Source organism: Protopterus annectens, chromosome 3.part1 (assembly GCF_019279795.1).
Source record: "Protopterus annectens isolate FY-2018-M chromosome 3.part1, PAN1.0, whole genome shotgun sequence".
In the NCBI taxonomy this organism is placed as follows: domain Eukaryota; kingdom Metazoa; phylum Chordata; order Ceratodontiformes; family Protopteridae; genus Protopterus; species Protopterus annectens.
Window position 1 is genome coordinate 881,930,577 of NC_056732.1, and position 27,903 is coordinate 881,958,479.

Sequence of the window (27,903 nt, forward strand, 5' to 3'; positions counted from 1 at the left end):
GAGTGTTGGGTACGTTGTTATGCCTTATGGGCCGTGGTTGAGTAGCACACTGAGTTTGTGGGCTATGTGTCATTTGGGTTGTGTTGGGGGTGGAATTTGCTTGCTTTTCTGCTTTGGAGGCCCCTGATGCTTGGAACAGTTTTTATTGAGAGCCTCCGTGAATGTAGGTGTGTGTTCTGTGTTTCTATGTGTGTGTTTTGGTGGTGTAGGTTTTGAGGGACTATGTGATGAGTGTGGTGTGGGGCAAGTGTTTACCTTCTCCACTGGACTGTCTAGTCCAGTCTTGGGTGAAGAGAGCTTTGCTTCCAGTTTGGCTATATAAGTGCATCTCTCACAGGTTGTAGTGTTGGGTGGTAGGAGGAGAGGGCTGTCTGTGTACATGAGGCAATTGCTGCATTGCCCCAAGATGCTTAGTTTCATCAGGGAGACAGGAGAAATCACTGGGAGCTGACCGTTTGACATGCCTGGATAGGTGCTTATTTATTAAGTACTAAAAACTGCTTTCCTCTAGATAAGTGAGGAAAGTTGAGTGCTGTAGTAATTTGCAGCTTATTTAGTGCTTACTACGAGTTCTGAACAAGTGCTGAATTCAAAGAAACAGATTTGCGTGCTGAAACTAGAAAACATCCTAGTTCTAAGAAACATAATTAAGCTAGAAGGCTTCCCTCCAACACAGAAAGGCTTGGGGGCTCAGAAGCCTACAAACAGTCTAGACCACTTACAGGAAAGGCAGGAAACAAGCTTAAATTTTTTTTCTTTCCCAGATGCTCTCTATGTACACAGTAGGAGTGCCTGAAATCAGAATATGATCTCACTGCAGTCAGTTGAGTGAGCAAATGAGATGGGCCCAGAAGGAGTATCCAAACACAAATTTGCAAGAGGGGCGGGCAGTTTCAAAGCCACCAAGATTAACACCAAAACAAAACCAGGGAGGGTGAGTGAGGAACTAACTGAAAAAACAGAGTCAAAACTTCCAGTTCAGTTAATATTCAATGCAACACAAATAAATCAATTAAAATGCTGTATTATTTGAAAAAAGTGCAGACAAAAGGTACTTAAATTCTCTTATATGTCCAGTTGAATACAGCTAGATCTTAGCAGGCCAAAGCTCAGGTTTTAAGCAGAAAATATTCCAAAATGTACCACTTAAATAGGCAGTAACAGAATATCAATGAATGAGGCTACCCCCGACTGCAATTACTGCCTATGCAGGAATTCTAACAGGCAACAAAATCTAGCAAGCACTAACTGAAAAAACAGAGTCAAAATTAAAAAAAGTAAAAAAAAAGTTATACAATTATTGCACACGCCACAAAGCTTACATGTTGAAGAGCTGTCCAAAGGTATCTTTGGAAGTGTTTGACATCCGCAACAGTGATAAAGGAGGGATAAGGGAAGTGTAGTACATGTGACTGTCCAGAAAAGCAGGTGTCAAGGAAGACACACCCACACTCTCTCAGGGTATCACACACATTATCACAGTTGGTAGGGTCAGGATTGGAACTCCTACCTAACTAGTTTCCTACATGACAGTATTATGCAGTTATCACATGTGCCACAGAGCTTACTTGGCTGATATATGGCCAAAGGGTTATTTCAAGGTGAATGACATCAGCGGTGTGCTAAAGTAGGGCAATGGGAGGAGTAGTGAGAGTGAATGGCTTCAAAATCATTAATCTCTCTACACACACACACACAACACACACACATACACACACACACACACACACACACACACACACACACACACACACACACACACACACACACACACATTTGCCAGTACTAAGATGCATGGGTTCATTGCTTCAGAGGTGTGTAGTAGGTGAGTGTCTGAAGGCTGTACAAGGCTAGGCAAAGGGAATACCTTGGAATCAGGCCACATGACAATGGTCTCCAGTGTGGCTCAAGGATGTAGTGCCTGGATTGGCCCCCACAGGTTGGTATTGTATTCACCATCCACTCTTCTGGGTTACTATTGTCGGTGGCCAGTGCTGTGCACTGCTTTCCATGTATGTAATCTATATTCTATAACATGGACAGTGTCTGGGTTGTGCACATGTCCCATATGCATGTTCTGTCTCCTGGGCATGTTGTGTGGACAGATTGTTATCTTCTGATGTGGCATTCCTGACTTCATTTGGTGAGACCTGGCTATGAAACTGAGCTTGTGCTTGCACCTACATTGACATCATGATACATGTATTCAGGGAAGTTAGTGGCATCTGTCCATGCAAGGCATGTGTATAAAGCCTGCTATTCTCTTTGTGGGTTACATTTACAGACTGTACAAGTGTTACAGGCGTCCAGTGGGAAACATAGCAAAAGGACCACTATAAGCATTTATCTGGCTAATGTAGAGATGGAATAGAGTGCCATGTCCTGTTACTTGCTCGATAACATACACTCAAGTCAGGAGATGTAAAACATCACAGTACAGTCTGCTGTCATTGACAGTGTTGTGGTCAACAGGCAAGTAGTGCACTGCAACCACACCATGGTTACTATATGTGAGGCAGTATGCAGGGAACTACCAATATAGTGGTTGTTGACTAGCCAAATGTGTTTGTGCATGAGATGTGGGTGGGGAATGTTCTCTGAGTAATACAAGGGTTGCCTATATTGTTAATCAATCCATAATGTCACATGTAGGGCTATGGATTGTCTACGCCAGCCTCTCTGGTGTTTGACATCTGTTGTCCTTGTAAGGTGAACATTGTGACATATACTAGGTCTACAACATAATAATTTACCCACCCCACAATGCATCCTGTTATTACACAGTCACAGCAATCTCCACACAGGATACTGACAGACACACACAAACACCCACTTGCCAGTACTGAGATTCAAACCCCTACCTAACTATGTATTGCTACTACAGTGTACTGCATTTATTGTACAGACCATCGAGCTTATGGGATGGGGGTTGTTCCAAGGTTCTTCTAATGTGAGGAACATCATCAGCTCTTGTAAATACTAGCATTGTGTGAAGTAGTGGGTGAGAGATCCCAAAAATAATTTCACCCTAAACACAGATTTACATTTGCCAGGGGTGAGGTTCAAATCTCTATCTAACAATCTTTACAGACTATAATGTTATGCATTTACCACATGTACCACTGACCTCACATGGTTTAGGGTTGGCAACAGGTACTTCTCAGGTGGATGATATCTGCAGGACTGCTAAAGTCAGGATCTCAGATATGTACTAGGTGTAAATAGGGCCAAATATTTAAAGTACACAAAAACACTTGCCACAGATGAGATTCAAACCCATACCTATGTAATTACTGCTTTTTTATTGATCCACACTTATGGCATGCACCACAGAGCTTATAGGGCTGAACTTTATCCACAGGGATATTTCAAGGTGACTGACAGCAGGCATGTTAAGGTAGGGCAATGGGAGGTGTAGTGACTGTGAATGGCCTCAAAATCAGTGATCTCTACACACACAAACACCCCCATACACACACACACACAGTTGCCATGTCTGGGATTAGAACTTCTACCTCACTAGTATGTCACACTATGGCATTATGCAATTATCGCACACGCCATGGAGTTGGCAGAGCTGAACCTTCTCCAAAGAGGTATTTCAAGGTGATTGACATCAGCAGGTTTGCTATAGTAGGGCAATGGTAGGTGTAGTGACTGTGAATGGCCTCAAAATCATCGATCCCTACACACACAAACAGAACCCCTATAGCATTACACAGTTACTGCATGGGCCACAGAGCTTATAGGGCTGAACCTTGTCCAAAGGGGTATTTCAAGGTGATTGACATCAGCAGGAATCCATTGATCCCTACACACACATAGACACCCACACACACAGTTTCACTGTCCGATGTCTGGGATTAGAATTCCTGCCTAACTAGTATGTTACACTATAGCATTACACAATTACTGCACATGCCATGGAGCTTATAGCATTGAAACTTATCCAAAGGGGTATTTCAAGGTGACTGATATCAGCAGGCTTGCTAAAGTATGGCAATGGGAGGTGTAGTGACTGTGAATGGCCTGAAAATAATTGATCCCTGCACACACAAACACCCACAGTTTTGCAATTGCCATGTGTGGGATTAGAACTCCTACCTAACTAGTATGTTATACTATAGCATAACACAGTTACTGCATGTGCCACAGAGCTTATAAGTTTGAACCTTATCCAAAGGGGTATTTCAAGGTGACTGACATAAGCAGGCTTGCTAAAGTAGGGCAAAGGGAATTGCAGTGTGTGTGAATGGGCCATAAACCATTCCTCTGGAAACGCACACACACAACATTCAGTCACACACAGCTTTACATTTGACAGGACTGGGTATACTAATGCTAGATAACTACTGATTTGTACTGTCATGTTACGTGGTTATCACAATCACCACAGACACTATAGTGATGAGGGCTATCAGAAGCAAATGTCTACAGTGATAGACACTGGCACATCATGTGATGTTGGCCAGTTGGATGTGTGGTGGGTAGGACAGGCCTCATGATGGGAAGCTCTTTGTCATTGTCTGTCTCCCACATCTATGTTTGTGTATGTTTGACCTATTATAGTGTGTTGTCCTTGGATATATGTGTATATTCCTATCCGATGTGTATCCAATGCAAAGCATGAATGGTTTGCAATGTGGTGTATGTGCACAGAAATCTCCATCTGACAGATATGTATAGTCCACTGTTGTCAGACATGGGCTTCATTTCTATAAATGTAGGAGCATGCCCAGTATGACCTTCTGTATTTTGTTGTCAGACATGGGCTTCGTTAAGTGTGGGAGCATGCCCAGTATGACCTTCTGTATTGAGTATGAGAAGCCATTCTAGGTAGGTTTACTCCAGTGCAGGATTCTGTGTTCCACACCTACAGCTAGTAACCTGTTTCTGCCAGAAATCTGTAGATAGGTTGACAATATGGAGTCACAATGGGCAAAGGATTGTGTCTGTGCTGCCTGTGTTACATGGTTTTGGTGTTAGCAGAGATATTCAGACATATGTACTGTTTTATACTGTGATGTATTATGCCATCATCTACTGACAGATATACTTATTTGCTCGCAGTTATTTCCTGGGGAATACAAGATGAATGAAGCTGTGTCCAGTATTGTGTTCTGCAGCCTATATATTTTTGCACACTCATACCATTATGGAAGGGAGCTGCAGACACTTGGCGATGGGTCTTTCTAAATGTTGCAGCACCTTGGTACTGTGGTGGCTGAGGATCCCCTGCTTGTACATCTATTGATATAACAGAATGGCCATATCATGCTGTGGTCATGCCTCTCAGCTGTACAGATTCACCACGGTTACCCAGAGGCAGGGCTCATATATCTGGTCAGTTACCCTTCACATTGTGGTTTACAAGCAGGTTTGTCACCACTCATTACGGGGTTTGCAGGTAGAGTTAGTATGGGCACACATCAGAGTTTCAGACTGCACACACTCCATGGTATCCATGCTTCTACACCCTCCCTCTGTTATTCTATCCTCTTCCTAACATTATGCAAGCAATAGCTGGGACATATCCCTATAGCTGTCCCTTCATCCCAGCAGTATTTAGGGGTTGATCCACAGTTCATGCAGTAGGACATTGTGGGGATCCTACTGAGATTTGTCAACATGGCCTTGCATTTGTGTTCTGTGGACTGTGTTATGTTGTTAGTTGGAACTCCATGAGATAACATACATTGGCAGTACAGGTGAGGTACGGGCCTTTGACAGAGGACTGTAGGGTATTTGGTAGTGATGCAAGCCATCTGTAGCAGGCCAGTGCATTCTGTCACTCCTACAGTCCCAGGCTGCAAGCAACTGGATTCCTCTGGGATGACAGGGTAAGTGTGCAAGGTGTTAATGGCAATACTTCCTGTCCATATTAATCCATTGTTCTGGATGCTGGCAGGGTGCTTACAGCTAGGGACACACCTGCATGGGACACCTCTTCAGCATGCTGCAATCTGTGGGTATTCCCATACAGAAGTGGGGGCCATACTGTACTCATTCCCAACAGCAGGGATATGACCTGTGATAAACTTGTGTCTGATGGTGGGGTGAGCTGAGTGCATGTGTGATATGGAAGCTTCTTGGAGCTGACTCACAGATATACCTGGGACATTCTCCTTATGCTGCCTTGTGCAGGGACATCAGCAGTCTCTCATTATAGGGTACTTCCATCTGTGTACTGTGTGCATGTCAGGGCCCACATTCATGGCATGTCCATCTTTTAGATGGTGACAGATATTACATCCGAACAATGAGTATGGATGACTGCTGAATTGGGTCTTGCTGGAATGCATTGTGGTTGGCACTGCAGTTGTCAAAACATGGCCCTGTCATTAACAGTACTGTCCATAGGCCACTGGGACACAACCCTCCATGTCTACATGCTGACCACTTCCACACAATATACAACACACAACAACCAAACACACAAAGCCCTGCATATTGTACACATGCAACAATCTATCCTGTATAATAGGTCAGCTCAGGTAATCTGTGCTCCACTGTAATTAAACCCACATGTACATGTTACAGCATTTCTACATAGGATTGTGGGGGGAGCATACCTGACAACTGTAAACATTTGCTATGACTGTACTGGTATTTCAGGTACTCTGTTGGCTTGAATTTCATTGTGTATTCTGGCCTGTCATGCAGACTACAGGCATATCAGTAGAGTACAGATTTTAGGTTTTACTGACCTACATTTCAGTTTCAGACTTCTTACCCTTCAAAACTAACATCCAACTGCCTGACCTGTTGTAGTCTGTCTGTGTAGGTCTGGAGGGGGGCTGTTCTCCATCGCCATCAATTGGACGCCTTAGCACAGCCTTTCTTTGCGGTCATCTACACCTGTCCTGCTGGCTGAGACTGTTGTTGGGTATGTGAACCTCACTGACATGCATGCGTGTGTCCTATGGAGAGACATTTGGGCCACCATATTTACTGGAGTGGGATTTGTCACCTTGTCTAGTACTGCCTAGTTTGTAGACACCAGTATTTGTTATGGATTTCATGCTGCCCATATTGGTGTCCACTATCTGCTGCCATCCCATTTAGCCACCCAATTCCCTTGCATACTCACATCCATACCATAGATACAACTAGCAGAACATACTATGCCATTCAGCAGTTGATAGGAAGAGTGACTTCCCTTGGTGCTGTGCCAGTATTATGGGTGGTACTGGAGGGCTGACTCTGTCAGATGCACATAGTACACTCCCTATACATGGTACAGAACAGGAAGTGTTATGTTTGGCATACCTTTTACTGTATGTGTGAGTCAGAGAGAGGTGTCATTCCCTGGGTTCCTACCATGTCATTGTATGTGCTATGCGTTGCCTATTTGCCAAAGCCTGGGCATACTGGGCATATCTCCTTCTGCCTACAGGGGCAGGCTCAGGTTGTTCCTCCTCCGAGTCACTCTGTGCCTGTGCTGGCCTTGGCAATGGTGGAGGGGGGGGGGTTGTGTGGCTCTGCCCTGTGCTGTTCCTGCTGCAGCTGTTTTCGCAAGATCATATTGTGTAGCATGGCACGTACAATGAAAATTTGTGTACATGTAGCTGGAGAGTACTGCAAGGCTCCACCGGATATGTCCAGGCACTGGAACTGTGACTTGAGCATCCCAAACACACACTCTATTATGACTCTGTTTTTTGCACGTACCTCATTGTGGAGTTCTTGTTCAGGTGTGTGTGCATTTCTGATGGTTTTCATCAGCCACTGCCCCAGTGCATAACCAGCATCCCCCACTAGGTGGGCATATGGGCTGTCCCCACTGGCAAATGACTGGTACAGCTGTGTCATATGCCAGATGTGGGAGTCATGATAGCTTCCAGGGCTGACAGCACACACACTCATTATAATGCCATGGGCGTCGCACATGACCTGGCAATTGATGGAGAGGAAGCCCTTGTGGTTTATGTAGACCCTACCCTGCTTGACAGGTGGTGCTTTGATGTGTATGCGCGTGCATTCTGTAGCACCCACTACCTCAAGGTATTCTGCTATTTGGTGGAAGAGATGCATATTGCTGGTCAATGCCTCATGGGTTTTGTGGAAATAGATGGGCTCACCAGCATGTTCTGACATGGTTTCTAGGAACTGGTGGAGTACCTTGGATGCTGATGCCTGTGAGATCCCCATGATATCCCCATTTGGCCTTTGGAAGGTACCTGTGGCTAGTATTCTTAAGCCTACACATGCCTTTGTATCCATTGGGATGGGTTCCCCTCTGTTGGTTCTGTGAATGAGGTGTGGCCGACACAGCTCAACAATTTGCTGTAGGAGGTCCCTGTCCACCATATAGGGCTCAACTATCTCCAGCTCATGTAGCCCCTGGTATGTTACTCTGGGTCTGTACATTCTTCTCCTTTTCCTCACTGTGGGTTGGTTATCAGCATTCTCATCCTCACCACCCTTAGCATCTTCCACATATTGATATATGAGAGCAACAGCAGCCCCTATAATTTTGTTAGTTTTGTCTGGTAAAATTTCCCCATTTGTCTACACCAGTGGTGTAGAGCTTTGGGAAAAACCAGAGTGAAAGTTGCTTGCATAGTTTATAATTCTGTGCTGGACTGGGCTGCTGCATGTGTAATTGGGTGATTCTGATACAGTTCCCCATGCCAGCTATGCTAGTTCTCCTTGATTGCCTTTCTACTGCTGTTTTCCCTTCCCATTGCCTTCCCGTTTAAGCTGAAAGGCGTGCCACACATACCAAGTGCTCAGATGTGAACAGAGATGCTATTTCTTGTTTTTTTTTTCAACCTGGTGTGCACCGCACACACTTGTTTAGGCAATGTATACACTGTTTAGCAGAAACTGGCCCTCCCTGGACATGAACACTCTTCACTGCATTTCTTGGTGTAAGACAATACAGCCTTAGACACACACCCTGCCTTAGCTGTGCTTAGCTAAATGCAAACACAGTCCACAGAGCTCCACTCAGCTTACAGCAAGCATGACACACACCCTTATGAGGTCATCTAGCTCTTAGGCTTACACCATGGTCTTGCTGCACCTACATGGTTGGGTGCAAGCTAGCACTGAGGGAAAATCTGTGATTCAGTATCATTCCCCTCATATGCATAGAACTGACTGCTAATGCATGGTTACAAAACTGACACACAGCCTTCCCCCTTAACAACCACTATTCCATGATCTTGTTGTATTATGCATGCCATTGACTATAATGGCAAAATGTTTACTCATTTTAAAATTGACTTTTCTCATTTTTTTTTTTCAGCACAATCCCATTTGTGCTCCACTGTGCTATGCTTAAATGGCCGAAATCAGCCAAAAAAAGTTATTGTTTTATAATTTTGCAACTATTTCCCATGCCAGTGGCCATATATTTGGCCATTGGCATCCCTACTACATTGAAGACATGATTTCTTTTGAGCTGTCATGCCTCCGTTTTGTAATTTTCAGAAACTAATTTGGTTAGTAGCCGAATACATTTATGCAGGTTACACTATTCCTGCACGGATGCCTGTCTGCTTCCTGGATCACTAATTCACCTCATTTACATGTTTTTCACCAGCAAATGGGGTAATTAGCATACAGGAGCTGTGTCCATGCAGGAATAGTGCAAGAGCACTCATGCACATCCTGGGAGCTCGTTTCTGGATCGCACGTAATCCATATTTCCTGCTGCAGCTCTTGCACTATACCTGCACACTATGCAGAGCTTGCTGAATCCCGGGGCTAGAGTATTAATGGGGTTAATGACTGCAGCTTTCTTTCCACAATTCCATAAAGTTTTAATTATAACCATTACATGCATGAAATGCACACAGTTAAAAAGTGTTCTAAGTCTCCCCTTTGTTTTTTTATTTAATTCTATTCTCTTTTGAGTTAAACACTGGCATGTATGTGCGAAGATCAAATTGCAAATAATGGAAGTGTCACACTTGAATCACAGTAGGTCAAGGTCAAATGTGTTGCACACATCTTCTAAAGATAGACTAGTTGATGTGCACTTGATTTTGAAGAGGGGTTGTCATGAGAGCTGGATGCTGAGTTGGATCAGTGACATGATCTGCTTGATCCAGTTGATCCTACAGACACTGATCTAACACTGTTACAGGACCACAACCTTGAACATGACTAAACTAAGCTTCATTATATTTCTGACTGTATCTAACATAATTACTATTCCCTACTAACTTACTTGACAAAGCAAGGTACACTGAAATACTTGAGCAGTAGTTCTAGCCAGGGTCCTCAAAACAGAATACTTAATACTCAGAGATTACTCCCTTTAAAATATAATATCCAAAATGGCTTGCAGAATGACCTCATCTGAACACCTGACTCTAGGTTCTCACAGTATCTCCCTTTGAAGCTGAGACTGGAATTTAGAATAGACAGCTACAATACACATCTAGATATTTATAGCAGTGCCTGGGGCTTCCCTCTTTTTACTGAGCTAATGAACAAAAGCTTTTTCAGACCCACCATCTCTGATCCTATTCAGCACTGTGGGATGCTGTTTTAAGGGTTTAACAGTTCATTTACATTTCCCATATTTTTCTTAAAGAAAGCTAGCTTGTTATCCTCTGCTGTCCCAGTATCCTCTATTAGAACATATACATTTAATTCAGTTACAATAATACATGTACATTGCTTTTCATTCCAGCAGGGTGCACTGTTGATGCATTTTAACACAAGCAAACATCAGAAACACATTTTCAGCATAAGCATCTGTGCAAATCAGTTTGATATACAAATGACATATAATTATTTTCAAACTTCCAGATAGCTGTACAGGCACAAGTAATACATCCACTGCCCTACTTCTCCTGGCATGGCTGGCAGTACCTCCTATCTTCAGAGGTTCATAGGTAAGAACTATGCTAGCTGCCCTTGCAGGCTATTTTAAGCATAGCCAATTTTCCTTTTTTTTCTTGAAACAATCTATCACATTTCGTTATAGACTGGCCTTACCCATCACATATAGCATTGTCAACAGAGTAGAGGCATGAAGCAACTGCTCACAGGTGTTAAGTATGACTAAAGTAGTAAATGCAGAATTCTGTCTTTTACAGATATTATCTTTATTATATATAACTGCAAGTATTTATAAAGGATAGTGATTGATGACCAAAAGTTTTGTCAGTAAAGTTTAGCAACCAAATCTAAAAGATATGTCAGTGTGGAAATCCAGTTATTTGTCTTTAACTGATTATATATCCATATCTATATCTATATCTATATATTCACCACGTAAGTAAACACTTGGCCAACATAGTAAACTTTACCTTTTTCTCCACTGTAGTGCGATCTTGGAGTTGGTATATTTATTTTGGGGCGTGTGGGGGTGAAGCCCACTTGGGTGGGTTTTATTTGCTTTGGTTTGTTTTTTGTTTCCTTTTGGCCAAGTGCTTACTTACATGGTGCAAACGTCCAACGATGTATATGTTTTTTAACGCAAAGTTCTGTGGTTTTCATCTCACCGTTTTGCAAGTTGATGCAATGGTCATTAATGTTTTAAAATACAGTCAATATATATATATATATATATATATATATATATATATATATATATATATATATATATATATTTATATGTGTGTGTGTGTGTGCGCGTATATATAAAAATGCAAGTATGTATAAAGGATAGTATAATATCGGGCACCAATATTAAAGCATTATCATTTTTATGTTACTATAGTACAGTGCAAATGTAAATATCACCAAGACTTGATAACAATGTACTAATTCCTCCCATGTATGCATAAGCACCTCCCATAGCATTGTTCCCAAGTATACATAAGCACTTCCAGAATCATTGTCCCCATGTATACATAAGCACATCCTGTACATTTTGTTTTCATTCAATAAAGATTTAATAAATGTAACATTGACTGATAATAATACATTGAATGCTGTCTAACATTGTGTGTAAATTTGTATTTTTTTCTTTGTCGCCCCTTCTCTCTCTCTCTTTCTTATTTTAATTATACATTCTTTTGTACTTCTTCATTTTCTTTCTTTCCCATTTCTCTTCATTTTTTTACAGATCCAAATTCCTCAGGAGCATCCCAGCTGCGTAATTTCCACCTTAAGGAACATTTACCATCTGCTCATCCAGGGATGTCATCACATGATTGCCGCAGTGGTACTGGCCATGTAGATACTCTGGTATGTGGCTTACTGGCAAGCTTCACTGAACAGGGGCTTCAGAACTTGGTTGAAAACATGGTGGAGGTCATGTTCCTGATTGTGGACTTTTGTCTCCCTTCATTTTGGTCTGGTTCTTGGTTCGTGAGCAAAGACATTTATAGTTTCCTCATTACCTTACAGCAGTGCAGCAAGATGTGTGGAGTCAGCAGACCTCTCAACTGTCCCTGATCTTCAGGGACATCCCCGATTTAGACTCCAATTTTAGGTCTGTCCCTCTTAATCATTCTTAAAACTGGTGACCGCTGAAGAAAAGGTGGTGAATTGCCCTTAATAAATAACGATAGTAATTCAGAGTTATAGACGTTTTATGTCAGAAAACCTAAATTAATCCACATTCTCTTATTCAGCAAATGTTTCAAGTTAATAGTACAAATATTTAAAAAATGTTCCTCATTGTCCCTGATTATTTGAGGATTTGTCCATGATTCTGTTGAGATTTGTCTCTGATCGGTTGAGAGCTATGGTGGAGTGGGAAATGTTGATTATGCACTAGAAGATCTGCAGGAAATTCAGAAAGCTTTAAATAGCATATTGCTCAGTAGAACTTTATACTGAAGGCCCAGAGCAAAGCCTTGCTAGAGGTAATTGCATGTAACAGCATAAGAATCAAAATCAGTGACAGCTGAAATGATAAGGATACTGCAGTATTCAATTATCTGGCTTTCCTAACAATGCAAGACTAGTACATTAGCACTGGCAATCCTAGTTTTGCTGTCCTATACAAAGAAAGTTCAAGCTTTGTAAAAATGTTATGTTAGTAATAGTTTAACCTATGTCATGAAAAAATGCCAAGACTCTTGGCCTAGTTGCTTAGCCATTAAACATTAAACAGAGTTAGCAACGCATAGTGTCCTATAGCTTCTATATTAATGATTAAATATCGGGCTCTATTAGCACTGCAAGTCAGTAACAATTACATTTAAGTCTTAAAACACCTTGTTCCGATGCATTACACAATCCTGTGTACTAATACCCTAAACAATAAATACATTATGCAATAACAGTGCATTATTCAATAAATAGCAAAGGGTTCAGCAGCTAGGCAAGCCACTTATTAAAGGATAAATCAAAACAGGCCAGATGACCTATGGGCAGAATGTAGTTAAATGCAAATGAAAAGATGGGGGCCATGCCCAGTAATAAACTTGGGGGAGTGAAAGAGCACATCCATGGCTTCAAGCATATTAAAGAGAAAATGTTTCACTGAACATAGAGTTCAACACTTACAAGCGATTTACATGAAAATATACGCAGACATGTACACAAGTATTAGAAGGTTATCTGTGTAAGGCACAGTCTCATTCAGAAGGATAAATGAACAAAGAGTGAAGTAATACAACCAAATCAAGGTTTATAGTCTTCCTAAAAATGGGTATTTAGGTACTTCCTAACACTCAATACTGTATGATGATGATGATAATGATTATAATTATTATTGTTGTGTTTTTAGAGGTGGCCGGGGAATATTGTCTGGATAAGTAATTTGTACAGAGGCAAATAACTGGTAAATGGAGAATATTGGAATGAAAGCCAGGACTATTAGATAAAGCTTCCTCTGTGTTAAACTGAAAACCATTCACCTAGCAATACAGTACAATACAATACAATACATATAGTTCAATGGAGGGAAAGAAAGAACGTCCACTGAAGGATACAATCCAAAGTCTAACAGAGAATTCATAGATATAATAGAATTCTAAGTGAATAATAAGTTATGATGTGTATTATCAGCATACCAATTGTAATTCAGACCCCAAACTGTGGGCAGCAAAACAAAATGAGGTGGAATTTCAATATATATTAAAGACATGCACACCTCCGGGCTGGTCAAACAGTATGATGCACTGCACAGGAGACACACCAGATGCAGTTAACCATTGACAAGACCCCTATTCAAATCATAGCTAGCTACAGACCCCCAACTTTGACTCAAGATGCCCACTCCACCTATCTTGACCTCTTTGAATCTATTAGGATTCAACCCCTTACCCTGACACTGGATGACTTTAACTATCCAACCATAGATTGGAAGAACTACTCATGCCAAAACACATATGCCCATAGATTTCTTGATTTTGTTAATGCAAATGCCTTGGACCAGTTGGTCGACACCCCCACAAGATGTAATTATATCATGGACTTGGTATTAACCATGATGAGTAACCACTGCAGCATCCCTACAGTGTCATCCTCCGTAGTAAGATCCGAGCACAAAGCGGTCACTTTTGAAGTGAACATCTCCACCGACCCTCCCCCCTTTCTATGGTCAAACATAAAAACTTCTCCAAAGCTGATTACAACCTCCTGAGGGAAGGTTTAAACAGCTTCACAGTCCCCCCCCCCCACTCCCCCCGTAGGAACTGACAGAAATGTCCAAATTTACACCAAAGTACTTTCCAAGCATTTATCTAGCTACATGGAATCAGGAATGCCCAAAAGGACAAAAATCCTCCTCCTCAAGGAAGAGTAAACCTGTCTGGTGGGCATCTGCAATAAATAAACTCTATAATAAGATTTGAAAAATGCTGTACAGGACCAAGAAGGAGCAGGCGCCTAATCAAAATCAATCTCTCCTTAGCTTGAACAAGCAAATATGAGCACTAGTGAAATCCTCCAAAGCAAACTTCCAGTCCAAACTGGCCAAATCTACTAAAGACCATCATAAGGCTTTCTTCACATATATCTACAGGCTCAAGGGAAGCATCAGATCTGCTCAGAACTGGTGGTCAAGAACACCACGTACACAAATGCAGTAGATATATCCAACCTACTGGCAGATAGGTTCAGTGAAAACTTCAACCCTCTCTCCCCCCATCAGTAAATCAGGACATCCCCAGCACCTGCCCCCCTTCCCCTTACCTCTAGGGAGCAAGTCATCAAGGTGGGAGGATGGCATAATGGTTAAGGTGTTTACCTTGGAGACACAAACTGCAGGGTTTGATTCTCACATAGGGTAATTGGCTAGGCTTAAAATGGCCCACAAGGGCAGTTAGCCTAATACGAACCTATGAACCTATGAACCCTCTCAAAGGCAAAAAATACAGCCTCAATAGGACCTGATAGCATCCCAGGCTGCATCCTACATGAGCTCAGGCAGGAACCTGTGGCACCATTAGGCACCCTATTCAACCAATGCCTGAATACTGGCTTCATCCCAACTGAGTGGAGGACAGCCACTGTCATCCTTCTGCACAAAGGTGGTGCATCCACCAATCCAGGTAATTACAAACCTATTAGCCTAACTAGACAAATCTGCAAAGCCATGGAATGGATTATCATGGATCTCATTAACAAGGAGATTGGAGACCTTCAAACATTCGATCCCACACAGTTTGGTTTCGTCAAGGGGAGGTCATGCTTGTTAAATTTGGTTGACTTCTTTGAGATGGTCACCAACACCATGGACGTGGGGAAGATGATGCACACAGCCTACCTTGACCTTGCCAAAGTCTTCAATACTATTCCATACTCAGGTATAATAGATAAAGTCTCTCAGCTAGGCATCAATCCATATGTTACCAGATGGGTACCAAACTGGTTCACTGACAGAACCTACCTAGTCAAAACTGGGGAAGCCCTCTCAAGCAGTACATCTGTAATGAGTGGTGTACCCCAGGGATTGGTCTTGGGACCTCAGTTGTTTGGGATATACTTTTCTGAGGTGCAGGCCAAAACCAGTGGGCTACGGCTGACCAAGTTTGCAGATGACTGCAAGTCAGGTACTGTCATCAATTCCCCTAGTAGTGTGGATATCCTCCAAGAAGGTCTGAGCCAAACAAATAATTGGTGCCAGAAACATGGCTTCAATCTGAATGTAAACAAATGCATCATCATCCCCTCTTGGGAGAGGGGATGTTCCCAAAAAGTATCACATTAATAACAAGGTCCTAAGCACACAATTAGTCGTGAGGGACTTGGGCACCTAGGTTGATAGCAAACTGACTTTTGACCAGAATATTGCCTCCATTGTACGAAAAGCTTTCTACATAGCCCACCTTATTAAGAAGGGTATCTCATCCAGGGACAAGGAGGTCATAACATCCATGTATTCTTCCCTTATAAGACCCATTATTGTGTACAATGCCCCTTTCAGCATGTACCTCACAAAGCACATGCAGCAGCTGGAGAGACCACAGAGGTTCCTTGCCAGGATAATACAGGGCCTCAAACATCTACGTACACAGATAGGCTAAAAGCCCTGTAATTCTACTCAGTCTCATACAGACTTATCTGTCTGGCATACAAAGCAATCTCAGACCCTACCTTGATGGGACTGATGCATATTCGCAAGTCAAGCTCCACTCCAGTAACCCACATGTGTGACCTCAACCTGGTTTGTGATATCAATAGAACTTGTTGGCAGGACAGATTTGTGTCCCAAAGACTCCACTTTCTGTGGAACAGACTCCCTCTCAACATCAAGCAGAGTACTTTATTAACCATTTTTAAGTGCAACCTGGACAACTGGATGGGGAACAGAAAATACACCACTGGGATTCCACCTGTGTCCCTGCTGGACAGGATCATCAGATTCTGACTAGTTGGAACATGTTAATTCTTGGCTAGGCTTGTAAGAGCCTCAGGGCCAATAGTCTAGTAACTTCCTATGATCCTATGATCCTAATGTGGGCCTTCCTCAAATATATTCTTCCAGCATCAACATGTACTTGTGAAACGGGATTGAGCCAGAATGGAATCCTGAGGTATTCCATAGTCATATGGTAAGTCAAGGATAGCTGTATTCCTAAATCTGTCCTCTGAGATTAAGTAGAACAGGGTGTTCATTCAGTAAGCAGGGAACAGCTGGCTGTAGTAATAAAGAACAATTTGGGTATGCATGTGTTTAAGGCAAGCCAGTTTGGCACACACTCATTTTGGAAAAATCAAGGTCTTGGATTTGTTGGTGAAAGAGGCTGAACAATTTGCTTTAATTGCTGTTGGCCAGAGGGAGCTTAGCTCATATTCACATTATAGTAACATTATTAAAATAGTTCTTATAGCTCAAAATAACTAAAGAGGGAAAAGGAAGAAAATGAATGCATTGGGCAACAGTCTAGAATTTTCTGAATGAGAATGTTCTTATATCATTAGCTTCTGTTTCTCAATACAGGCAGGATGGCTGTGTTCAGGTGCAGCTACATCTGCATGCACTGTACCATAGATAGAGCCAAAATGTGACCAGTACAGCTAAGAAGTCATTTGTTGCTGACTGTGAGATCCCTAGAAAAAAAATCTTGGGATTCCTTAGGAGAAAATTATATTAAAATTGTGACAGCATTCCTGTGACTGCATTTATCTTGGAGGACTTAAACTCTGCATGTATAATTTGCAGCACATTCATTTCATCTAGCCTTTAATAATTCCGAGATGAATTTGGAAAAAAATGTAAAAGTGTCAGAAGTGGAAATGACAGTAGTGCAGAAACAGCAGAACTTAGAGGATTGATTATGGCATGGAGATATAGGCATGAAGTGATAATACAGAAATAGCTGGATCTTGACCAGTCTTAGGGATTCTTCCTTAGTAACAGTGGCAAAGTTAAGAAATAACTTGAGGTAAGATAAACTCTTTTTTCCTCAAAGGATGTTGGTGAGGAACAGTTGCCAAATTATGTTCAGGCAAAACGATGACTGATAGAAAATGGATGAAATGTTATAATAAGCAAAAAAAAAAAAAGAAGAGAAATAGAACAAATGAGGGAATGTATAAACAAACAGAACACACCATCTGTAAGAGAAGAAGGGTGGCAAACATGTGACCAATGGATAGAAAAAGAGGGCAGAAGGTCAATGGTCTCTGAAGGATTCAGAAGTGTTGATACTAGACTATACAGCCAAACAGCTGGGATATGAAATGTTACATGAATGTTTACAGTGCTTTGTTTATGTGCTAAAGACTGGGCTGCTAAAGGGCTGTTAAGTAATATCTACAATTTGTTTTCTTTGTTCATGAGCTGTACAGGGAATGGAGATTTCAGTCATCACTTGACTGCTCATAGGATTATTGTTCAATAACAAGTATTCAGGAAGATCCTCACCGCTTGTGTAAATTGCTTACCATAGGTAGGTCCATTTATGCAATGGTAGAAAATGTGATTTGGAGACTACTCAGGCTGCAATGAGAAAGCCCTTATTTTTGGTTCATTAGTATATCTTGAAATTAACTATTGTTTAACATTAGCACTGTCAGACATGCCAGTGGTAGTCTTTACCTTGGTGGCCCATACTTCTCTTTAGCAAAGACATTCCCCTTACACTCAGTCACACACTCACACGCACACACACAAACACACACACACACACACACACACACACACACACACACACACACACACACACATGCACGCATGCACACATACACATTGAGATTCTCGATTCCCTTCATATCCCCTCTAGTGTTACCCACACACACACACACACACACACACACACACACACACACACACACACACACGCACACACATGCATGCACACACTCATCTGGCTTCATGTATGTCCCTACAAACATGCATACATACTTGCACACACATAGACACAAACCCCTGCACACTCTACATTTCTGCAGAAAATGTATGCCCCGTGATTAAAGGGAATAGGAAACTGTTGTCATTTGATGGTATTAACTTTTTCCATCCATCTATGGGTATTAAAGCAGCTGAGCTATTATGAGAATCAGAGTGTAAATCAGAATGCACTGACATTTCTGGAGAAGAGCTCATGATTAATTAACATTAGCCACTTCCCTGGACTGCCTCATTACCATGAGACTCAGCCAGCAGGACTGCCCTGAGTGTTGAGGCTCAGTTCAGTGGGAAACTTTGGCGGTATGGTGTATAAATTAATTGTGATGAATAACCATGAGAAAAGAAAGTGGTAAGCCTTTCTGAATCCCTGCTAATGCATGGAAGAACCTAAAGTAGTGGTCTGTGTACCTGGGGCAAATGTGTTGTGGAAGGGGGTTGTCATTAATATGAAGTTAGTATAGTACTGAGATGCTTGGTAAAGACAGCTGTAGGAGGAATGCTTCATTAGCACATGCAATACCTGAAATATGTTAGCAGTGGTGAAGGGTAAAATTTACTTTATCATACTCAGCTTAGGGCAGGACTGTTATATGAATGTTCTTGGGACAGATAGGCAACAGCTAGGTGGCTTCATTGTGTATGCCTTTGTAGGGGAAATGATAATTTGTTAGTACATTTGAGCTGTTTTTATATGGTTAGTGTCTATTGCTTTCCACAATGCATATGGGTGGAGAACAGAGTAGGTAGTGTCATCATTTATTCAAGCTGGGCTATATGGAAAAAAACTTCACTAGTCACACAGATATATGGTTGACTTTTACTGTGTTATTTGGAGTTCGTCAGAAATATGCCCTTAGATTTTAGTGGCATTAATTTCAATATACTCATTTTGCATATGAGAATGTATATTTCACTATCTCATGTGCAAAATTGTGAGGAAAGATCACTTTTTATTAAATATCTGATTTCATGCGGTATTTGTACACTGTTTAGCATGAGAAAGTTTGTGGTATTTTAAAATTTTTGCATGATATATTCCAAATAAAATACAATGGAAAAATGTGGGTAAAAGCATAAAATAATAACGTCCACTTTTTGAAAAAGATATGAAAAAACTATAGAAGTAAATTGAATCAAATTAATATTTCATGAGAATAAGTGACAAGCTTCTTCTGCTTGTAGTTGTTGTATCTTTCAGCTTTTCCCGGTTAGGGTTCACCACAGCGGAACTCCGGTCCGCTAATGATTGGCAGTAGATTTTTATGTACTGAGTTGCCAGCTCTGATGCAAAACTTTCAACGAAGGTACGCCCATGCATGCATGTCTCCACACAGAAGATGCTTTAGCTGAGAATCGAACAGGACGCCTTACTGTGAGGTGACAATGCTACCACAGCAGCACCACCGCAGTCTTCTGCTTGTAGTACAAGAGTGAAATTACAATATCACTCTGTCTAAAACAATATCAAGCTCAAGCAAATTCTGTTGTGTGGGAATAGTTGTTATACAACATCTGCTTGCTGTGCTGGAGTATAATTTTTACCTGTAAGTAAAGAAGAAAAAAAAGGATACACATTTTAAATGACACAAGCGTGACTGAAATCTTTTGCAGAATGCGTGTAGCTCTAAGTCATTTAGTAAGTGTAACATCTAGCTAATGCGATTGTTATCACACTGACAATTACTTGCTGTTAAAGATATGTTAGCCGTGAAACTGGCTTTCAGAAAATATAGTCTGTGAGTAAAATGAGATTGCATGCTGCTTGAAGAAGAGTAACTTGCACTTTCTAACACATGTGCCTTTCATGATAAGATTTATGCTCTGATTTCATTGCTGTGTTTCTAGAATACAGTTTTATTTTAAAGTGCATGCATCATTCTATATTTTAGTGTAGAAATGCAGCATTTGTAAAGTTTTTTTTTAAAGGTTGGGTGAGTTCAGTCTTACTTATAAGTTAGAAACTAGAAAAACGAAGTAGGTAGTAAAACAACACAAAGGAACAGGAGTAGATGCCACAATAGTATCCTGGATGACGGATAACCAAAAAGTACGCCAATGCGAATGCAGAAGTAAACTCGGCAAACACTGTGATGATGAACCACACTGCTCTGACTTTTGTAGGTTAAAATCCAGTAGTTTAATAGAAGCCACACCATAAACCAAAACGAAACAAATGTCGTAAAACGCTCAGACATGCATTTTTCGTTCAGGTCCCTGCCTGAACTTCATCAGACTTAAAACAATGCTGCAAACACTCTCAACTTAAATACCCTTCTCACTTAATAAATTAATTAGTTAATTAGTTAATGAGTTAGTGCAGCATACAATCAACGTCCAGCCAAACCACTACATATAAATAAATTCTATCGACATACAATACCATAACTAACTAAATATGAATAATAAAAAATGTATATAATATATTTAATAAAAAACACCAACAATGACATTCTTAATAATAACAAATATAGTCTAAAAAATTAAAGTCTAAAAATTAAATTAATTATAGAATATGAAATATTCAATCAAACACATCTAACATACAAGAATTAAAAATTATCTATATAAAATATATGATGTATGTTCATGTGTGTTAAATTTAAGTATGAAGAATTCAGACATTAATACCTATTTATAACGACGGGCATTTATTCACACTAAAAGTTCCTGCCCTACTTAAATTTATACAGAGAATGTATGTATGTAATTAAATTTATGTCAGTCGATACCCCGCACAACATGGGTCCAAATAGAGATAAAACTAAATCTCCTGACAAGACTAAAAAGCATAATAAAACATAACATAACAATGAGTTGAGGTCTTCAATACTCAAGATAGAATTATTGTACCATAATAACATATCCCTATCTAAATAAACTGTTAAGTTTAAGAACACACATAATTGAACAGTATTCGTTGAGGCCAGGCTCTTTGTGTGCTGCCAAACGTAGCTGCCAACATAACTCTTTCTTTTCTAACTGTAGCTTTAGAAAATTTTCGTTGGCCAGATTGGTGTTAACAGGGAAGACTTGGTCGATGACCATAAAATCAAAAGCATGGTCTACATTCTGAGCACAATGCTTTGCAAGGGCATTTACGTCCTTGCTGCTGTTAATCGCATAACCATGCTCATATACCCTGTCTCTCAGGCGTCTATCAGTCTTTCCTATGTAAAATGCGGGGCATTGTTTGCACTGTGCCAAGTAAACTACACGTTTACTATTACAATTAAAGCGTTTCCAAACTCTAAAGGTGTTGTGACCTACTGTAAATGAATCAGCAGTATTAATATATGTGCATTGCCTACATGCCCCGCATTTTGAGGTACCCCCCTTGGTACTTGTTCCTAAAGGCTTCCTTTCAAGCAGATCTTTCATGTTGTTGCCCCTCTTAAAGGTAATAGTAGGTTCGACCCCAACAATTTTTGTTACATCTTTCTCTAGGGATAAACAAAACCAATAATTCCTCACTACTTTGGAAATCTCAGTGGCCTCAGGGCAGTAGACAAAAACAAATGAATTAACATAGTTAGTCTGTCTCCCTAGCGTTCCTACCACAACAGACTCAGGGCTATTAGCTCTATTAGGGCTATTGGTAGAAAGTTCTATTTCATTATGTTCAGTTAGTTGACCTACTCTATTCTGAATTCCCAATATTGCTTCATAGACCCCACGTTCTCTTTTCGACATGACTTCACCAAAGATGTTATCCAAGAATGAACTTGGATAGCCTCTATGCCTAAACATCTGATATAAATTATCACATTCTCTGGTGAAGTCCTCCTCAAGTGTGGTCATCCTTGCTAGCCTTACCAGTTGGCCTTTTACTACTGATTTCTTTTGGTAGTGGGGATGAGAGCTTGAGAAATGTAAATAAGTGTTTGAAAATGTGCTCTTCCCGTGTATTTGAGACATGTATTGGTCCTGTTTTTTACTTAGGAGAATGTCCAAGAAACAGATGTCATTTGTTTTAAAATTCATAGTAAATTTAAGAAAGCCTGTAGTAGAGTTCAAGAACTTCACTAGTTCCCTTGCATCTGTCTCATCTCCCTTCAAAAGAATGAAGATGTCATCCAGATATCTTTTGTACAAGTAAATGTTTGATTTCCAAGCGTTGGTAAACACATGTGAGGTCTCCCAGTGGGCCATCACTAAGTTTGCAAAACTTGCGCCCACTGGTGACCCCATGGCTACTCCAATTTTTTGCAAAAACAACTTGTCTCCAAAAGAGACAAAGTTGTTTTTCAAAATGATGTCCAATAATTGCTCAACTAAGTTGCATTGGTCACTAGAAGCCCCTCTTGACCCTATGAATTCTACTACCCACTCAATTCCCAAATCCTGGGGGATACTAGAATAAAGATCACATACGTCGACTGTTAAGAAATTCAAAGAACAGTCGAATGTCACATCCCGTAAACTTTCAAGAAAGGACCATGAGTCTTTGAGAATTTGGTCCTCTCCTTCCACAAACTTTTTAAGAATTGAGTCAACTAATTTGGCAGCGGGATAAGTTATTGACTGACGGGCATCAACAAGTGTGCGGAACGGTGGGTTCCCCAAACTTTTATGGAGTTTAGGAATCCCAAAAATTTTTGGGATTCTAGGGGCAAGCATTGTTAAATATTGACTTTGTTCACCTGTTATTAACCCGTCAATAAAAAGGTCATTTAGGTGTGACTTAATATAGTGATGTGCTTGATTAAGCTGGTTCCTACTGACCACTTCATAGGTGTCCCTTTCCATTAATGCGAGCATGATGTTCACGTAGTCTACGTTGTAAACTATTGCAAGTCCACCCCCCTTATCCGGTTTCATCAATCTCACTGGTAGTTTCCTAAACATGGTCAACAACTCTTGTTCATCCTTAGAAATATTATATTGATGGGTATTGTTTGTTCTAGAAGTTATTTCCCTAAATTCTATCTCACAAAGTTGCTCAAATAAATAAAGTGAGTTATTTAGGGGTGGGTTAAAACTACTAGGGACACGTAATGGGTCAACTAAAAAGTTAGGATCAGAGTTACTAAAAATCATGTTGAGATTGAGCTTCCTAATGAACATTTTAAAATCTAGTAACAAGTTCACAATGTTACAAGCCTGTGAAGGCACAAAAGTTAGTCCCTTTGCAAAAAGTTCAACAAGCCCACTGTCAACATGGCACTCTGTATAGTTATAGATTTTGAAGTCAGCATCCTTATTAGTCACAGCCTCAAACAGGGTCAATCCCACTGTTGATTGTTGCTCCGCGTGTTGTATCGTCTCCCTGGGGCCACAGGTCATTTCTGTTTCCAACTCGTCCCCCTCCCCCTTCTGTAGTTTTTTTGTTGTTGACTTTGGATAACCCAATCATCGTCTTCAAAGACATCTACGGAAGGGTCAGGGTCATTTGAACCCTCTGCCCCCATAGCATGTTCCTCGTTGGTAGTGTAATCATCTGTGTTTTGACCAAGTCTGTTGTTACTCTGTCGATTATTACCCTGTCTGGTCTGAGGACCTGTCGGTTGGTTTCTTTGATTTACAAAAGTATGGTTACGTTGTCTTGGTCGTGGGTGTACACCAGCGGGGTTTGGGAACGCCAGCCCCTCGTCATAGGCTTTTAAATCCCTGTTAAGTTTTTTTATTTTAGTCGCCTTTAGTTTTGTCATCTGTTGGGCAATACTAGATAGAGTACGATTAAACTCGAACTCATATCTATGAAAATCCAAGTCACCCTTTATCTCCCTTTCAAGTGCTGTAGTCTCAATAGTCAAGCTGTCGAGTTCAATTTGGTAATGTTTAACCATACATTTTAGAATACCCAGCCCATGGTTGTTAAACAGGCCAATCAACTCATTGTGAAAATCAGAACCAAGTTCTAATCCATTCGGGTATACAAACAGTCTCAGGCCCTTAGGGACTATTTTTTCTTTTATACACTTATTAAGATAATTAAGTTCTAATTGCTTTTTCTTAATTCTGAAAAGTTTGTTGTCAAAGATTTTTAACTTTTCAGCCAAAGAAGTGTCACTTACTATTTCATTCTGATCCTGGGCAACATTGTCCAAATTTTCCATGTTGAGCTCATCGCTTAACCAATTCCGTGGATCAAAGTTGTTATTGTGACTTGTTTCAGGTCTTAAAATAGTTCCCCCATTAGCGCCACGAACTTGCGTTCTAATTTGATAATTAGAACTACCTTGAGTTTGAACTGGACTCCGTACTATGTTTGAACCTGTGTTCTGTCCTGGCTGACCGGAAAAAGAGACACTATCCACCTTTTCCGATAAACGGTCCAAGCGTGTGTTGATAAGTTCCAAAAGTTGGGTAAGATTACCCTGGGAAAGGTCTTCCCCTTCCTGTGTGTTCGCCATCCTCAATACGTAGACACCGACTCCTTAGACAAACTGGAAACTAGAAACACGAAGTAGGTAGTAAAACAACACAAAGGTACAGGAGTAGATGCCACAATAGTATCCTGGATGAAGGATAACCAAAAAGTACGCCAATGCGAATGCAGAAGTAAACTCGGCAAACACTGTGATGATGAACCACACTGCTCTGACTTTTGTAGGTTAAAATCCAGTACTTTAATAGAAGCCACACCATAAACCAAAACGAAACAAATGTCGTAAAACGCTCAGACATGCGTTTTTCGTTCAGGTCCCTGCCTGAACTTCATCAGACTTACAACAATGCTGCAAACACTCTCAACTTAAATACCCTTCTCACTTAATAAATTAATTAGTTAATTAGTTAATGAGTTAGTGCAGCATACAATCAATGTCCAGCCAAACCACTACATATAAATAAATTCTATCGACATACAATACCATAACTAACTAAATATGAATAATAAAAAATGTATATAATATATTTAATAAAAAACACCAACAATGACATTCTTAATAATAACAAATATAGTCTAAAAAATTAAAGTCTAAAAATTAAATTAATTATAGAATATGAAATATTCAATCAAACACATCTAACATACAAGAATTAAAAATTATCTATATAAAATATATGATGTATGTTCATGTGTGTTAAATTTAAGTATGAAGAATTCAGACATTAATACCTATTTATAACGATGGGCATTTATTCACTCATTAACTAATTAACTAATTAATTTATTAAGTGAGAAGGGTATTTAAGTTGAGAGTGTTTGCAGCATTGTTGTAAGTCTGATGAAGTTCAGGCAGGGACCTGAACGAAAAACGCATGTCTGAGCGTTTTACGACATTTGTTTCGTTTTGGTTTATGGTGTGGCTTCTATTAAACTACTGGATTTTAACCTACAAAAGTCAGAGCAGTGTGGTTCATCATCACAGTGTTTGCCGAGTTTACTTCTGCATTCGCATTGGCGTACTTTTTGGTTATCCGTCATCCAGGATACTATTGTGGCATCTACTCCTGTTCCTTTGTGTTGTTTTACTACCTACTTCGTGTTTCTAGTTTCCAGTTTGTCTAAGGAGTCGGTGTCTACGTATTGAGGATGGCGAACACACAGGAAGGGGAAGACCTTTCCCAGGGTAATCTTACCCAACTTTTGGAACTTATCAACACACGCTTGGACCGTTTATCGGAAAAGGTGGATAGTGTCTCTTTTTCCAGTCAGCCAGGACAGAACACAGGTTCAAACATAGTACGGAGTCCAGTTCAAACTCAAGGTAGTTCTAATTATCAAATTAGAACGCAAGTTCGTGGCGCTAATGGGGGAACTATTTTAAGACCTGAAACAAGTCACAGTAACAACTTTGATCCACGGAATTGGTTAAGCGATGAGCTCAACATGGAAAATTTGGACAATGTTGCCCAGGATCAGAATGAAATAGTAAGTGACACTTCTTTGGCTGAAAAGTTAAAAATCTTTGACAACAAACTTTTCAGAATTAAGAAAAGCAATTAGAACTTAATTATCTTAATAAGTGTATAAAAGAAAAAATAGTCCCTAAGGGCCTGAGACTGTTTGTATACCCGAATGGATTAGAACTTGGTTCTGATTTTCACAATGAGTTGACTGGCCTGTTTAACAACCATGGGCTGGGTATTCTAAAATGTATGGTTAAACATTACCAAATTGAACTCGACAGCTTGACTATTGAGACTACAGCACTTGAAAGGGAGATAAAGGGTGACTTGGATTTTCATAGATATGAGTTCGAGTTTAATCGTACTCTATCTAGTATTGCCCAACAGATGACAAAACTAAAGGCGACTAAAATAAAAAAACTTAACAGGGATTTAAAAGCCTATGACGAGGGGCTGGCGTTCCCAAACCCCGCTGGTGTACACCCACGACCAAGACAACGTAACCATACTTTTGTAAAACAAAGAAACCAACCGACAGGTCCTCAGACCAGACAGGGTAATAATCGACAGAGTAACAACAGACTTGGTCAAAACACAGATGATTACACTACCAACGAGGAACATGCTATGGGGGCAGAGGGTTCAAATGAACCTGACCCTTCCGTAGATGTCTTTGAAGACGATGATTGGGTTATCCAAAGTCAACAACAAAAAAACTACAGAAGGGGGAGGGGGACGAGTTGGAAACAGAAATGACCAGTAGCCCCAGGGAGACGATACAACATGCGGAGCAACAATCAACAGTGGGATTGACCCTGTTTGAGGTTGTGACTAATAAGGATGCTGACTTCAAAATCTATAACTATACAGAGTGCCATGTTGACAGTGGGCTTGTTGAACTTTTTGCAAAGGGACTAACTTTTGTGCCTTCACAGGCTTGTAACATTGTGAACTTGTTACTAGATTTTAAAATGTTCATTAGGAAGCACAATCTCAACATGATTTTTAGTAACTCTGATCCTAACTTTTTAGTTGACCCATTACGTGTCCCTAGTAGTTTTAACCCACCCCTAAATAACTCACTTTATTTATTTGAGCAACTTTGTGAGATAGAATTTAGGGAAATAACTTCTAGAACAAACAATACCCATCAATATAATATTTCTAAGGATGAACAAGAGTTGTTGACCATGTTTAGGAAACTACCGGTGAGATTGATGAAACCGGATAAGGGGGGTGGACTTGCAATAGTTTACAACGTAGACTACGTGAACATCATGCTCGCATTAATGGAAAGGGACACCTATGAAGTGGTCAGTAGGAACCATCTTAATCAAGCACATCACTATATTAAGTCACACCTAAATGACCTTTTTATTGACGGGTTAATA